Source organism: Haliotis asinina, chromosome 15, assembly GCF_037392515.1.
Source record: "Haliotis asinina isolate JCU_RB_2024 chromosome 15, JCU_Hal_asi_v2, whole genome shotgun sequence".
In the NCBI taxonomy this organism is placed as follows: domain Eukaryota; kingdom Metazoa; phylum Mollusca; class Gastropoda; order Lepetellida; family Haliotidae; genus Haliotis; species Haliotis asinina.
Genome location: NC_090294.1, coordinates 43,332,668 through 43,348,074, shown reverse-complemented (window position 1 = coordinate 43,348,074; position 15,407 = coordinate 43,332,668).

The window sequence follows — 15,407 nt, the reverse complement described above, 5'->3', positions numbered from 1 at the left end:
CCTCATCTCTTTCCTCACCTTCTCTCCATCTCATTCCCCACCCCCTCACCATGTCTCTAGTCGCCCCCTCACCATTTCTTTCATCACCCCAACATCATCTCTTTCTTCACCCCTCCCCATTTCTTTCATCACCCCAACATCATCTCTTTCATCACCCCCTCCACATCTCTTTCCTCACCCCTCCCCTCTCTTTCTTCACCCCTCCCCATCTCTTTCATCACCCCCTCCCCATCTCTTTCATCACCTCAACATCATCTCTTTCTTCACCCCTCCCCACCTCTTTCATCACCCCAACATCATTTCTTTCACACCCCCTCCCCATCTCTTTCATCACCCCAACATCGTCTCTTTCATCACCCCAACATCACCTCTTTCATCACCCCCTTCCCATATCTTTCATCACCCCTCCCAATCTCTTTCATCACCCCAACATCATCTCTTCCATCACTCTAACACCATCTCCTTCATCACCCCATCACCATCTACTTCCTCACCCCAAACCCTCTTCCTTTTTTACCCTAAACTTAAACTGCTCCAAGGTTGTACTGAATGCTAAGTACATGGGTGTGTAGTAACTCCGTCCTTAAAAGAGGCAAGTGCACAAAAGAGGACAGTACTTCTAGGGACGCCAATATTGAATATTTAATTTAAACAATTAATTATTTCTGCAGAGACCTGTGTAAGTCTACCCCACCCCCATATCCTCACCTCTAGATGTTGTCACGTAATCTATGCAACCGACTGGATTGTATTGCATGAAAATCACGTTCTCAAATACCCCGGAGTCTTCAACAAATTTGAAGACGTCGACCAGAAACACTGCAACGAATGGTGACCCTTATCGGCATGAACACAGGCGTAATCCAGTCCCTTTACTATCTTCTTGGCAAACTCCCCAAGGCAAAATTATGGAACACCAGCTAAATAAACACAAGCCGCGTGTATCTGGAGAACTATATAGATAAAAAATACCCAGATAACATGCACGTTTGACCGCTTGACCGCCCACGCTCTCCAGCGGACAATCACTCTGTTTCCAAATGGGACGGGCGCTCAAAGAAAGGATTGTTCGTGCAGGATGTGAAATACTGATGTTGTTTACACAAAGTACTGCTCGGTCGTCGGGATACAATGTCGACAGCGCAAATGAGATTCAGCCAGCGCAATTTTGACATGCAATTTCGACAACAAAGCGGTATGAGATCTGATCGGTTTATTGAAGTTCCTTACGGAAACTAATCTAACTGCTTTGCATTTTGCTATATATTTTCCGAACATCCTATAAAAGAATTATTACACCAACACGTGCGTAGTAGAACATAATGAAATTAAGCAAAAAGACTCATTCATAAATTGTCGATCGTGGCCATATTGTTCATACACAAGTACAAATTGCGATAATACCAGAGACCATAATAATATATATAATATCTCTATAATATATGGTCTCTCATGATACCGAAAACAGCTGTTTTAAAATTACATTGAAATATGTTGTATTTTCTCTTCTACTGATTTTGATTAGAGTTTGCCTATGAGTTTCGAAAAATATGTATCAATATTTGGATTACGTTTCTCTCCAAAGAAAAATATGCATCAATATTTGCATTACGTTTCTCTCCAAAGGTCCAAAAGTCTCAAACATGTGGCCTTAATCCACAAATGATCGTGCTTTTTAGAACCTTGCATACGCTGGTGGTTTTCCAAAATGGCTGAACGCCAATAGCTCCTGATTATATCATGTGGACAAAAAGTCCTTCACTTTTAGCAATGTTTGACGCCGTCAGTGAAAGCCTACATTACGTATATTGGCTACTCCAGGAATTTAGAATTAAAGGGTAGTAGTTAAAGCGTTCACTCGTCACGCCGAAAACCCGGTTCGAATCTCCTCATTAGTACAATGTGTAAAGCCCATATCTAGTGTCCCCTATCGTGACATTGCTGGAATATTGCTAAAAGCGGCCTTAAACTGAATCAGGGATGGCGGAAGACTTAACAAAGATGCTTTGTTTTGTAATTTAAACTGATCTGTTGTCTACGGGTCGCCCTATCGTCTATGGCGTGTTATGTTGCACATGGGCCGTTGGCCTTTATACTGAATAAAGATATTGAATTGGCATGACGTATTGCATTTCGTTCTTAAAGCCCAAAACCTATAACACATGGCTCCACTCCACGATTTGCTGTGATTGCGTTTTCTACAGGTTTGTCATCACCAATAAAGCATATTTTGTATGACTGTGTGGACTCTTCGACTGCAAGGAAGCTACTGAGGGAAGTTGACCTGTCTTTACTTGCACAAAACGATCTTTGCGTCACAATGATTGTAACTCCCATTCTCCAACATAGACTTAAGATAGTTGTAGTGCTAAAATCGCTTTGTACAAGTGGGCCCTGTACCACAAATTGTAGTTTTGTACAGAGAATAACCAATTGCCTGCTTTTGTATTTGGTGCTATGACATTTTCTGTTTTTTAATGGTAGTGAAATGAAAATGTATGTTTTTAAAACAAAACTCTTTTGGACCATGGAATGGTAACAAATGTAAACTTGATCTCGTCACTATATGTCTGGAATAATGTCAGTGTGACGTAACGCCCAACTCAACTCAACCTTTGTCAGCACCATGAACGCGCTTGTGGTTTTCCAAAATGACTTCTTAAAGGACTAATCAAACATCAGTACGAATGCAACTGATGCTTACATGACGCTGAAACTGACAACATTAATAACGCCAGGACCGGAAACATTAGTAATATTTTATAAAAAAACACTAATGATGCTAAAATACGAAAAAATAACGACATTGGCAAAAATCATTAATGAGATAGGAAATAGTCACATTAAGACGCCATTTCTTTCACCGGGAGAGGCCTGTCAAATCTGACACGTTGCAGGGGCAACGACGGGCTCTTGTGGGGGTCAATTACTGTCTTCATGTAAACAAATCGCAAGCATTTGTCTTATAAGGATAACGCATTGCTATAATCAGAATCTTTATATGAGGATTTTCATTACTGCTTTATTCTTTTCAAAGCATTAATTTTCCCTGAAGAAATTCATTGCACATGCCTTCAACGTAGCGAAAACGACCTCACATCCAGAAAGAAATTATTGTGGATTTAGAAGAATCATTAATGCTACCCAACCCTGAAGATCCGGGTAAGAATGGATCTTCAGCAACCCATACTTACCGCAGGATTAGTGGTGGTCAGATTCGCCAATATTAAGACATGAGTGCCTTTATCGTGACCATCCGGTGTCCCAATAATTCATTCATATAATTTTCATCTTCATTTTGTCGCTCACGCCCAATGGAAACCCTTTTAAGAGGTATATTGAAGACCCGGCTTTATACAACAAATACACAAATTTTGAGCGGCGTAAAACAACACTCACCATGCGTTTACTGCTCTGGATCACCGAGGATGGAATACATGAGACGGAAACAATTTCTATAAATGCAGGACATACTTACTATTGTATGAGTTAGACCATGTTAAAGAATGTCTAATCGCTATTTAATGGAAATGACAAACCAACCAAACCATCCATCCATCCATCATCCATCCACCCAACCAACCAACACACCAACCATCTAACCACCCATCTTACCATCCATCTAACCATCCAACCAAACACCCATCCAACCAACCAACCAACGAGAAAACAAATATGCATAACATACTCTGAGACTTTGGTACACTAAAGTCAGTTTGGATGCAAATGTGTGACTCTGCAATGGCAGTGTATGCGGTGTTTGCAAACGTGCATGATTCATGAGTCGTTTTCACTGACACATACTTTTCGTATATAGAACAAGGTCTTCTTTTTCCAGGGTTCTATGATCTGACGGACTTAGACGGGGATAAATAATCCATCATTTGGCTTAATCACACTGCTTAAAATCCTCAGGAGGACATGACATATATTTATTGCGAATGCTTCGAAACTGTCTTCCACTGAACTGACAGACACGTACATTTACAAAACTAGCGTCCAAGTATAGACTTAGGCTTGTGCAGTAGCCCACGCTTTTCCCAAATAGTCCATTGGAAGCAATGGTTATGTGACTCACATGGTTAGTTAATCTGAAAAATATCCTTGAGGATTGTTATGCAATGTACCAAAGGGATCAGTTTGGGATAGACTGTTGAACTGAATGATGGTCGGGGGTTGTTGAATGCGGGATTAAGGGTTGTATTGAGTGAAAGTCGGAGATTGTTGAGTACGGGATTAAAGGTTGTATTGAATGAAGGTTAGGGGTTGATGAGTGCAGGATTGAGGGTTGTCTTGAATAAAGGTTAGGGGTTGATGAGTGCGGGATTGAGGGTTGTATTGAATGAAGGTCAGGGGTTGTTGAGTGCGGGATTGAGGGCTGTATTGAATGAAGGTTAGGGGTTGATGAGTGCTTGATTGGGGGCTGTCTTAGATGAAGGTTAGGGGTTGATGAGTGCTTGATTGAGGGCTGTCTTAGATGAAGGTTAGGGGTTGATGAGTGCGGGATTGAGGGCTGTATTGAATGAGGTTCGGGGTATGTTGAGTGATGGATGGTGTTGGTAGGGTTGGGATGGTGTAGGTATACTGTAGGACTGGTCTGGGTGGGTGTAGGGTGAGGTGGGTCATGTGGGTAGATTTAATTGTACGACATTTTAGGGGAAGTGGGTCGGGAATGGTGGCGGTAATTTAAGATCAGGACAAGTGGAATGGATGAAGGGGCTACATCACTGTTGACATGAGGTCTGGCTGATATCCTTATATCCCTTTATTGTCCAACCACCCCAAGAGACTAAAAACGTGAATAAAGAATCTGGTCCAACGTGTATGTAGTAGAAGCTCTATATCATCACCTCGGCTTCACCCGGTACCAGCAGGGAGTAGATATTCTGTAGCGACATTAATGCTACAAGTCAAGCCTCGCTGTCATTGAACCATACCTGTGGTCTGGCGACAGATTTGCCATTAATTAGAAAACGAGATCCTGCCCTGTTCAACGGCATTACGTGTATCCGCCCATGTGTATTTACCTTCTATAATCTCCTTGGCGAGGTTTATCTCTTCGATTTGGACTTTACCAGATGGCGTTGGTTCTGCCGCCCTCTAACAAGAAGGCGTAGGTTGACGTACCGTAATTCTTCGAATAAACGCCTCGACGTGACACGAGTCTTTTCGATTCCGTCTATCATGGATGTCATATCTCCGTGATTTTAGAATGAGTGAGTGAATTTAGTTTCACGCCACTTTTAGCAATACCCCAACAATATCACATCGGCCGACATCAGAAATAAGTTTCATGTCTTGTGGCCATGCAGGAATCGAACCTGGATCTTCACCGTGACGGGCGAACCACGAAGTTATCCCATTGTCCTAGTAATCGCGTGGATATGTGATTAAATCTTTAAAGGGCATTTAGATGTAAAAAAGCATACGCTCCAAAACATCGTCCACAATAAAGAGGTTGACATTTGTTTATAATTATAAATATATAAGTGTGAATAATTGAGGATGATCCAGTGTAGACGGCTATTTCGCTTAGTATTTTTCTGATTGGTTTTGTCTTTTGTCGATTTATTACAAAATGTGTCAAAAGGGGGTATTTTTCAATGATTTACAGTATTGACCATTTCCGAGCCTACTGGATCATGCAATCGATGGCTCTAGAAAGGAACCAGACTCATTAGTGAATGTGAATAAATCTTATATTGATGCACAAAATATTTTTGCACAAGGACGTGTTTTTTTTCACCCAACATCAGTTGCAACTTAAATATGACTACTGCAACAATTTTGTGCCCCGAAGTTCTTTAACGTTAACCATGTATATGTGTGCGGGACACTCCAGTGATTGACATCATGAGCATCGAATTAGGTAATAGGATATGATGAGAAGCATCAACCATGTCAGTTAGACGGACTATAAGATTCCGATGAGCTCAGACCATTGTAAGACAGGCATGGCTGACTACAAGATCCCGTTAGTCGCCTCTAACAATGAGCTCAGACCATTGTAAAACAGGCATGGCTTCGTGAGGACCAAGTCTTACCTCAGTTTCAGGGTAAGAGTTTCTTTAGTATAAGAAGTATAACATAAGGAGCTATGATGCTTTATAATTTGTATTTCAAAATATAAATATATAATCCTTAATTTATATCAGCAAATTGATGTCAAAATGTTGTTGTTTTTTCAAATACGTCTCAGTAATCATATACATGGAGAAAACTGTAACATAAACATCTGTTTTGTTACGTTCATGTTTATGAAAAATATTATGGTTCTTAATTATAAGTATTTATATTCATATATTCATACTATTAGTAACAAACAATTTTATCCGTATACACGACAAAATAAAATGTAAAATACCCACGATGACAAAACACTATCCTTTTATTATTTACATGAAAGCAGAAACGTTTGACTTACAAGTCTCAAGCTAATGTGCCATTAGACAAATTATTCTGGAACGTCTATAAAGTGGATTATAATATTTCATATTTCTGCTATTTATTCGGGAATTGATTCAGACGAGTGCTTAATACACTCCTACTCCAGCATCTGTCTCTGACGGAGATGTAGGAATTCCGGTTTCTAAATGTACGTGGGTGTTTAGCGGAAGAGAGAAGGCACACCCACAAGAGCTCTGGTCAAAATTGCCCGGAAATGAAAATTAAAAGGGCGTCGATGACGTAGTGAATATCATTGGTTGATATACCTCTTCAAATGAACTGAGTTGAGTTTCCTTTCTGTCTTTATTAATAATGGTCCATGATGAATATTTTCTGTGAAAATTGAATAGGATGCGAAATATATGCGAAATATGCAAAATTTCTGAGCTTCATACCTTTTAAAAACTCTAGTTTGCACTTTACAAGACAAGTTGAAACTAAGGTTCTGATGATAATTGTATTGAACTTTTACTGTACCTTAACAAAAATGGGGGATCTAACATTTCATGTTCTCATTTCTTCTTTTGCGAACCTACATAAAGTCTGACATATATCGCTCCTCTCTAAAAATTAACTCTTGATAGAAGCCCATTTAGAATAGACTGCTCATAGGAATCAACCCGTGAAGATCCGGGGTAGAACTGATCTTCAGTACCCCTTGCTTGAGGCGACTGAAAGGCGACGTATATAATGGGGTGGTCAGGCTCGATATCTATGTCAGAGTGTCCCAGTTATTCATGCTGTTGATCAGTGGATTGTCTAGTCCAGTCTCGGGTATTTACAGATCGTCTCACTGGATTATTTGCAGGCCGTCGTCACATAGCTCGACTATAAACAACAAACGGAAAAATATAAGCGAAAAGCGGGGAAAATCATACTAATCCGCTTTTACTGCACTTGGTTACAGTTGGAACAGTTCCCATAAGTACAGGACATATTTTACTTTTACATGATTTTCACCAGTTTACTCACTTGCAGGACTGCTGAACAGCTTATAAAGCTGAAAATCAGATGCCAGATAATTTTTTATGATCGGTATTAGCGCCCTGAGTCTGACCCGCGCTCAGGCTCAGCAAACCTTTGCCCGAACTACAACGCCCTTCATCACTCGTCAAGCTCCTACCCCATCTCCCTAACAAAATAAACAGAAAAAAAAAAAAAAAAAGAAACTCGTCCTACCAACGTGTCAACATAGGTCTCCATCCTCCCCAAGTTAACGTCACCCCGAAAACAACCCCTCCTACCTCAAACACATCCTCAACAAACAACAGTTCCTTACATCGCCACCCTCCACCTAACACGTTACGTCCAAAATACACCCACGCCCTCCCCCAGTGGGACCACCTCCCACTCAAATTGAAATGTCCATGTATCAACACATAAATAGACCACAAGTATTTTTTTTAAATAAGAAATTAAAATGAGCAAAGCATGGCCTTTCATTGTAAGCTGTGATGCTAAATATAAAGTCCCTTAATCCTACAAATTTTGTCAAAAACACTACTTTTCACTACTTGTATGAATTCTTTATCTGTCACTATCATTTGGTATTTTAGAATGATGTACAGTCTAATTAAACTTAGTCTCTGTGTATTTCGTTACACTCCACTACTGAGTCTAACAAAACCTAATAGGAGGTCGCGTCAGGCAACAAGTACAAGATACAAAGACTAAACAAAGACAAATATAACTAAACAGACTAGCAAGACGCAGATGAACAAAAACAAAAAGATACAAAGATACAGGCATACGCAGACAAAAGATACAACGATAACTATTAAAGCCATGTGTATAATTTACAAGTAAATATTCTTCCAATCAAATTTATATCTCACACCTTGTCTGCTAAATCACCTGTAGTGTTTTATCGGTATAGCATTCTCGTAAAGCACTCTCTCACTCACTGAGATTGGGTAGCCCGATGGTTAAAGCGCTCGCTCGTCTCGCCCAAGCCCCGGGTTCCATTCCCAACATGGGCACAGTATGAAAAACCCATATCTGGTGCTGGAATATTGCGAAAGGGCGTTGTAAAAGAAGTCTTACTCGTCCCCATGGACAATAACGTACGCAAGGCTTCATAGTGTCAGTACGTTGAACCCTACTTTGAGTAGACCTGCTCAGTCCCCCTACCTTAGCCCTGTCAAACGCATAATGAACGAGTTGCATATCCCTCTTACGCCATGTGCGAGAATTCGACAAGGCGCTCGCTGAAGAGTGCAACCACCGTCTCTTGGCAACACTTTAGGCTTGGCATAACACTTGTGCCCGGTTGTTATCGCATCTCATACAGACTGAGTTTTAACAATTTTTATAAATAGGTGTCCGGAAATAACATCTAAGATCATCACAAATTCCTTGTATCACCATAGTCACCACACTCCTCTTTGCCTTGTCATGATACCACATATTTAAAAATGGAATTATTTTAATGTACCTCGTGGAGTTTATCTGTTTATTTATATACCTTTGTACCAGCTGTGGATGCATTTGTAGCACTGGAGCGGCTGGGTAGTGATTAACGCTCGTCACGCTGAAGACACGGGTTCGAATCACTACATAGGTACAGAGCGTGAAATCCATTTCTTGTGTGCACCATCGTTATAGAGCTGGAATGTTGCTAAAGGCGGTGTAAAACTAAACTCACTCACTCGCTAGTTTCTTAATTTTTAAGATGGATGCACATTTGACATATTTTCCTAAAAACTGTTGGTCCGATGTAAAATTTTGTATATGCTGTATACGGACAGGTATCGAGTAATGTTGGCGTGAGGTGAAAGGAATTTTAAAATAACTTCTTTCGTAATCCGCTTTTCAGTAAGTCTGGAATAGCACTAAACAGTATAAAACCATCCTCATTCGACTACTGCGAACCAACGCCTTTGTCCATATGATTGAATGGGTTGGACCGGTGGGGTAGCATAGTGCATAAACTGTTCGTGCGTCACGCTGACGACTCGGGTTCGATTCCCCACATGGGCACAATGTGAAAAGTAATTTCTGGTGTCCCCCACCTGCTTGAATATTGCTAAAGGGCTATGCTAAATCACTCGAAATGGTTAGTGAAATATATAGGCTCAACGAATGAACGACCAAATTAACGACAAAAGAAATGAATGGAGGTTTGAATGAGGTTGACGAAATGATAAGAAAATAAATAAATGACTTGATACATTTAATGACGGAATACATAAACGAATGTATTTATAAAAAAAGTAAAATAAAATAATGGAACTGTTGCGTGAAACTATTGAAATTTTCTTGATTAATTGAGTTTTACGCTGCTGGCAGCAATATTCCAGCAATGTGGCGGCGGTATGTATATAATCGAGTCTGAGCCAGACAATCCAGTGATCAACAACATGAGCATCGATCTGCGCAATTGGGAACCGATGACATGCGTCAACCACGTCATCGAGCCTGTCGACCCGATCCCGCTTCTTCTTACGAGAAGCATGGATTACCGAAGGCCAATATTCTACCCCAGACCTTCACGGTTTCATGATAAAGTCTCAAACAGGTCCAGGAGTTGCTCTGACCCACAGCTGATATTCAATCAGACCACAATCAGACAACAGGAAATAGTCAACAGATACATGCGCGCGACATATGGAATGTTACGGTCAAAACATGTTGTTGTAAGCGTTGTTTTCATCGGAGTATGGTGTTACAAAATCTGTTTGTGTGTGCTGTTGGTGGGGCGGGGCATGATGCTTTGGCATCACTCCGCAATTTATACCGAGAAGCTCGCGGTTGTAACAACATAAACACAAATTTATCGTCCACTTACTCAATTAGTAAAATGGGCCTTATGGTGGTGTCTGTAGCAGAATACAGAAGGTTGTGTTGGCCATATCACGATCAAACAACACGAATAGTTAATTGCAGTGTTGGTCCATTTCCGTACTATCAGAAATGTCTTTTCCTATTCTCATCGTATACATCAGTCAATGTATTCTTTACTAATTATTTTTCAGGAAATAAGGGTTTTAGACTGAATGTGTCTCACAGATTGGCAGATTACTTTTTAAAGCGCATACTCTTTCTTTTGAGAGGACGCTGGAATGGTACGACATGGCTTAAAGGTGACAAGTATTTGGGGTAAACAACTTCTACAGTAGTCAGCTAAATCGGAGGATGTCGTTACGCGTCTTTCTCTCTCTCTCTCTCTCTCTCTCTCTCAATCTGTCTCTCCCTCTCACTGACTAATATCATGGTTTTACAGTAACTGATAAGCGTTACCGACAAACACCTTGTAGTAGTCACTAAATCGGATGGCGTCGCATGGCAACGGATTTCAAAGTTACTAGTTTGCGTCTTTGGTCATGCATACGTTACCCACGATCAGGAGTTCCTCACGTGCGTGTGTGGTGTGAGCTAAGAAGTTCGTACTGACTAATGCTGATTTGATAGTAATACTACTATAGTACTACAAACATACTGACTCACTTTTCAACGATCTCTCTCTCGTAACTTATTAACATATCAATAGTATATACTAATTATTTTTATATACATAATGTATACAAATTATTATAGTATATATATGTAGTATATCTGTTATATTATATGTTACATTCGGATTGCGAAATCAGTCATTTCGTAAAATGACTAAAATATTTCAGTCATTTCGTGATAGGACCATGAGGATCAGGCATATTTCATGTCATTTTGTGCAACAAAAATCAATAGACTTCATTCGCGTAACTTCATTAGTATGTTGATGACAGGGGATTGTGAGTTGTGGCTGCTTTGGACACAGCAAGAGTCAAACAAACAAGTGTAAAATCTTCAAAGCTGAGGTGCAACAGTCGTTGCCACAATAGTTTTAAGTGTTAGTGAGAATAAGTGAAATTGTGATACACGTTTGTAGTTGAAGTTATAAAGTGAAATTTCATGAAATGACTGAAGTCATGAAATGACTGAAGTATTTTGATTGTTATTACACAAAATGACGCAAAATGGCTTACCCTCTTAGTCATTTCACGAAATGACTGAAATCTTTAGTCATTTCATGAAATGACTGATTTCTGATCTGACTGTAACAATTATGATTAATTATTTCATTAACCCCTCTAAGACATCCATATTGCAACCGCCCTATAGTCAATAACCTCCTTCTCTCTCTCGCTCTTTCTCTCCCGCACACATACATGGAGTAAAAAAGGGTTTGAATGAATGAATGAATGAATGAATGGCGATGATGGAATCATGGCTGTTGCGGCTATATCCTTTGGATAAACGATCATTTGTTCTTTTTTTTATTTATTAATTTGTTCTTCCCTCTTTGTTATTAATCTCATATAACGTGAAATAAAACAAAATCGTCATCTTGTGTCGATGCTGCTGAAAGCGGAACCACCTCACTTCCCACCGTAGGCCCATCCTCTTCCCTAAGGACAGACCCGTCTATCATCGTCCACTTCTCATGTCCAGAGCCGCCCTCGCTGGTCACTCAGATCCGCAATCGCGCGTGGTCCATACATTTGTTTAGCCATTACTTGACTACATAAGCCGATGTTAGTCGGACATCCCCGAGGCTTATCGGTAAAAGTACAGGCAACCCCAGACTTGGCGCTGATGTTGACGAGGTGTGTGCCTAGATAACGGTCTGGTGTTGACAGCTGTGATTGACTGACGATGGTCTTGTGAGGCACACACATAGCAGGGATGGTATAACAGTAGTGGTGTGAATGAACTTCAAACAGTGAAGATAAAACGCAAGCAATTTATCAGCAACGCAGTTTGATCAAACGCGATTCGTTGTTTTTAACGCTGTGTAGGCCGAAGAGTTTGTTCTCACAAACAATTCTCATTTTACTTCTCATTTCACGCCACCTACTGCATATTTGTCAATATTTGTCAAAACTACAGGACCAGCAGTTATATCCTTTCCGATAATACTTAGAATCAATTCTTAAATTATTTGATTCGTTAACACCAATCCATGCTCCAAAGCTGTGCTGAATTTCGAAGCCTTAGACCCACAGTCCCTGAACCACATTATTTTTCCTAATGCCAATCCCTCTCTGCAATGCTAAAATTCTAAATAAAGAAGTTCTAGATTTCCTCAGATCCCAAATCTTTGGCCTGTCTTGGACTCCTTTCCAATTAAAATAGGTTTGTTTGTTACTATCAAAATTAGATATCCAGAGACTGTAAATTAGTCTAGCTAATCAGATGCATGTATATTAATTCTATATAGGGCGTCACTGTGGGGCCCCTGGTCAGTTATGTTTGGATATTATCATTTCAAATATTAATTATTTTATTAAAGACAAAAGACTCATACAAAAAATAATAAATGAGAGTAGGAAGGCCGTTGGTCTTGAGGAGGCGGTTTGTCTTGATACGTGGATTCAAGAAATTGGATTTGAAAAGGATTAATTAAGACACTTGAGTGTTTGTGTTTCAAGGAAGGTGTTCTTGAATGTTAACGGGGTCTACTACCGCTTTTCATTGTTTCATTCATTAATTAAGTGTTCAGTGTTAACAGGATCTGTTCACCCACCGAAAGATCAAAGAAACAAAGAGCCCGCAAACCTGTGAATGGACTTAAACATAATGTAAAAACGTTTCCAGTGTTTCTTGAGAATGTTGGACACACTATAAGATTGGGATAAAATGTGACAAGTGAGTGTTATTTTCTCCCATTGGAAAGGGTTATGCAGATTTGTTCGTGTTCAATGTGATAAGTAGTGCTGCTCAGAAAGTGTGTTCAAATGCTATGTTGATCTGTTTTGGGAGACACATACATTTAGTTAATTCGTATTGAAAAGCAACTCTCGTTCTTTATTTTTTTCAAGGTGATTTACCATTCATGAGCATACAAAATATGAAGTGATACAGGGGTGCGTGGAAGATTTACTTCAAACAATATCTCAAAAATGAACACTCGATGTAACCATTGAAAGAACCGAACCAGGGTCTCAGGTGACATGAGTCAACGCAGTAACCATTTGGCTATTCACCTGTGTCTTTAGTAATATAGAAGGGCGGTGGGGTAGTGGTTAAAGTGTTCGCTCTTCGCGTCGAAGGCCCGGGTTCGATTCCTGCTAGTGTCCACTGTCGTGTTATTGCTGGAATATTGCTAAAAGTGGCATAAAATTAAACCCACTCACCTCAGTTATTGAAATGGACATCAAGTCCATGACATGCGGGTGAAACCGATTAGTGTCATTACCCGTTAGAAGAGGGACTGATGTTTCGGTTTCAGATCTGAATTTTAAACTGATATTACGTGTTACGTGCAAACACTTTGGCCACTACCTAACCCCAGTGACCCGCCAATGCAAATATACCAAGTCGTTATTTGTAAGCTAATGTACGTGTGCTGCCTTCATATATGTATCATACTGTAATCGCTTATGTGCATTTGCTTCTAAACAGTATTCAGAAAGTTGACCTTCACTTAATATGTAAGCTAAGATATTCTGTTGCATAGCATTCTGTTCAGAAACAGATTCAGTATTCAATGGACTACAAATGAATGAATGAATGAATGAATGAATGAATGAATGCCTTTTCTTATCTTTCAGGATTGTGACGAGAGAGAGCGAGATTAGACCGAATGAATGAATGAATGAATGAATGAATTTAAAAGTTAATCCACAAGATCACAAAAACTAATTTCGATGAGCCAAGGATATATGCCTGTGTACGGCGTTTCGTCCCCCAACCCCTCCCTTCCCCCACCCATCCTCTCCCGCTGAGTGACAGAAGGCTGTTCAAACCGTAGGTGTCACTTAATGGCAAGATAAACTTGTCACTCGTCGGGCAGGGTATGGTACTTAAACAGACTTCCGGGATGTTCATTAGCAACCCTCGGGTGGTCATTTCTTTATCTGACCCCTGTCCGTGAAGCGATAACCTGTAGTCTTTGTTCCGTTCAAACATACTCGCGCTTCCTGTCCCCCAACCTCATCAACGACTTAATACTGGGAGGGAAGAGAATGAATTAAATTTGCATGGATTTGAAAAGTACACCGACCTATTTAAACCGAATTGTGATCATTGTCAGACAAAACAATCTGATAATTCTATTTTGAGATAAATAGCAAATCGATCGTTTAATGGCGAATTTACCATTCCTTTGTCAAGATAATAATTATATTTATACAATGTTAGCATTTTTCTTCTATCTGCAAAGATGTATATATTGTGCAAATGCCTCATATGCGATGTGTTTCACATGTTAAATTGTTGTTTTCCACCAAACCTAAAGGTTAACGACCTCCCATCAATGGTTGTGCAGAGTGCAAATTGAAGTGACAAGTCGGTTTGATGAGCGCAGATGTAAACGACAGTTCAACTTAACATAAATCAATCGTCATCGCCATCAGCCTGGAAAGATAAAACCATGTTCATTTCGACACCCATTTCCACGATAAAAACTCCAACTTTACGACATGCCAAAATAAATTCCTGATTTAACAACTGACGCAACATATGTCATATTTGGGATTTCACTTTCTCAGTAAAGTACAAATTCTAGTACTTTTTGTGGTTGAGTCCCATCCGGGATTCGAACCCGCACCCTCAGAGTCAGGCACCTAATCGCCAGCACACAAAGTCAGCCGCCTAACCCGCTCAGCCACGGTGCCTGACTCTGAGGTGCGGGTTCGAATCCCGGATGGGACACAACCACAAAAAGTACTAGAATTTGTACTTTACTGAGAAAGTGAAATCCCAAATATGACATATGTTGCATTTGACCACTTTCTAAATGGCATCGTGTAATCAACTGACGTTTTCATTTATGCCAATAATCCATTCAGCTTGACATTCCGTAAACTGCAACGCAGGTGTTCATCAAAGGGACGTAACTGCTGTATGCTTGAATCTTGCTCCCTTGAGAAAACACGTGCTCCACGAGCTCGCCCGGCTCAGCTGTGCATGTTTTGACTAAGGTTTCATTCACAAGTGTCCAGTGTTTACCATGCCCATATAAGGTCGTGACATTT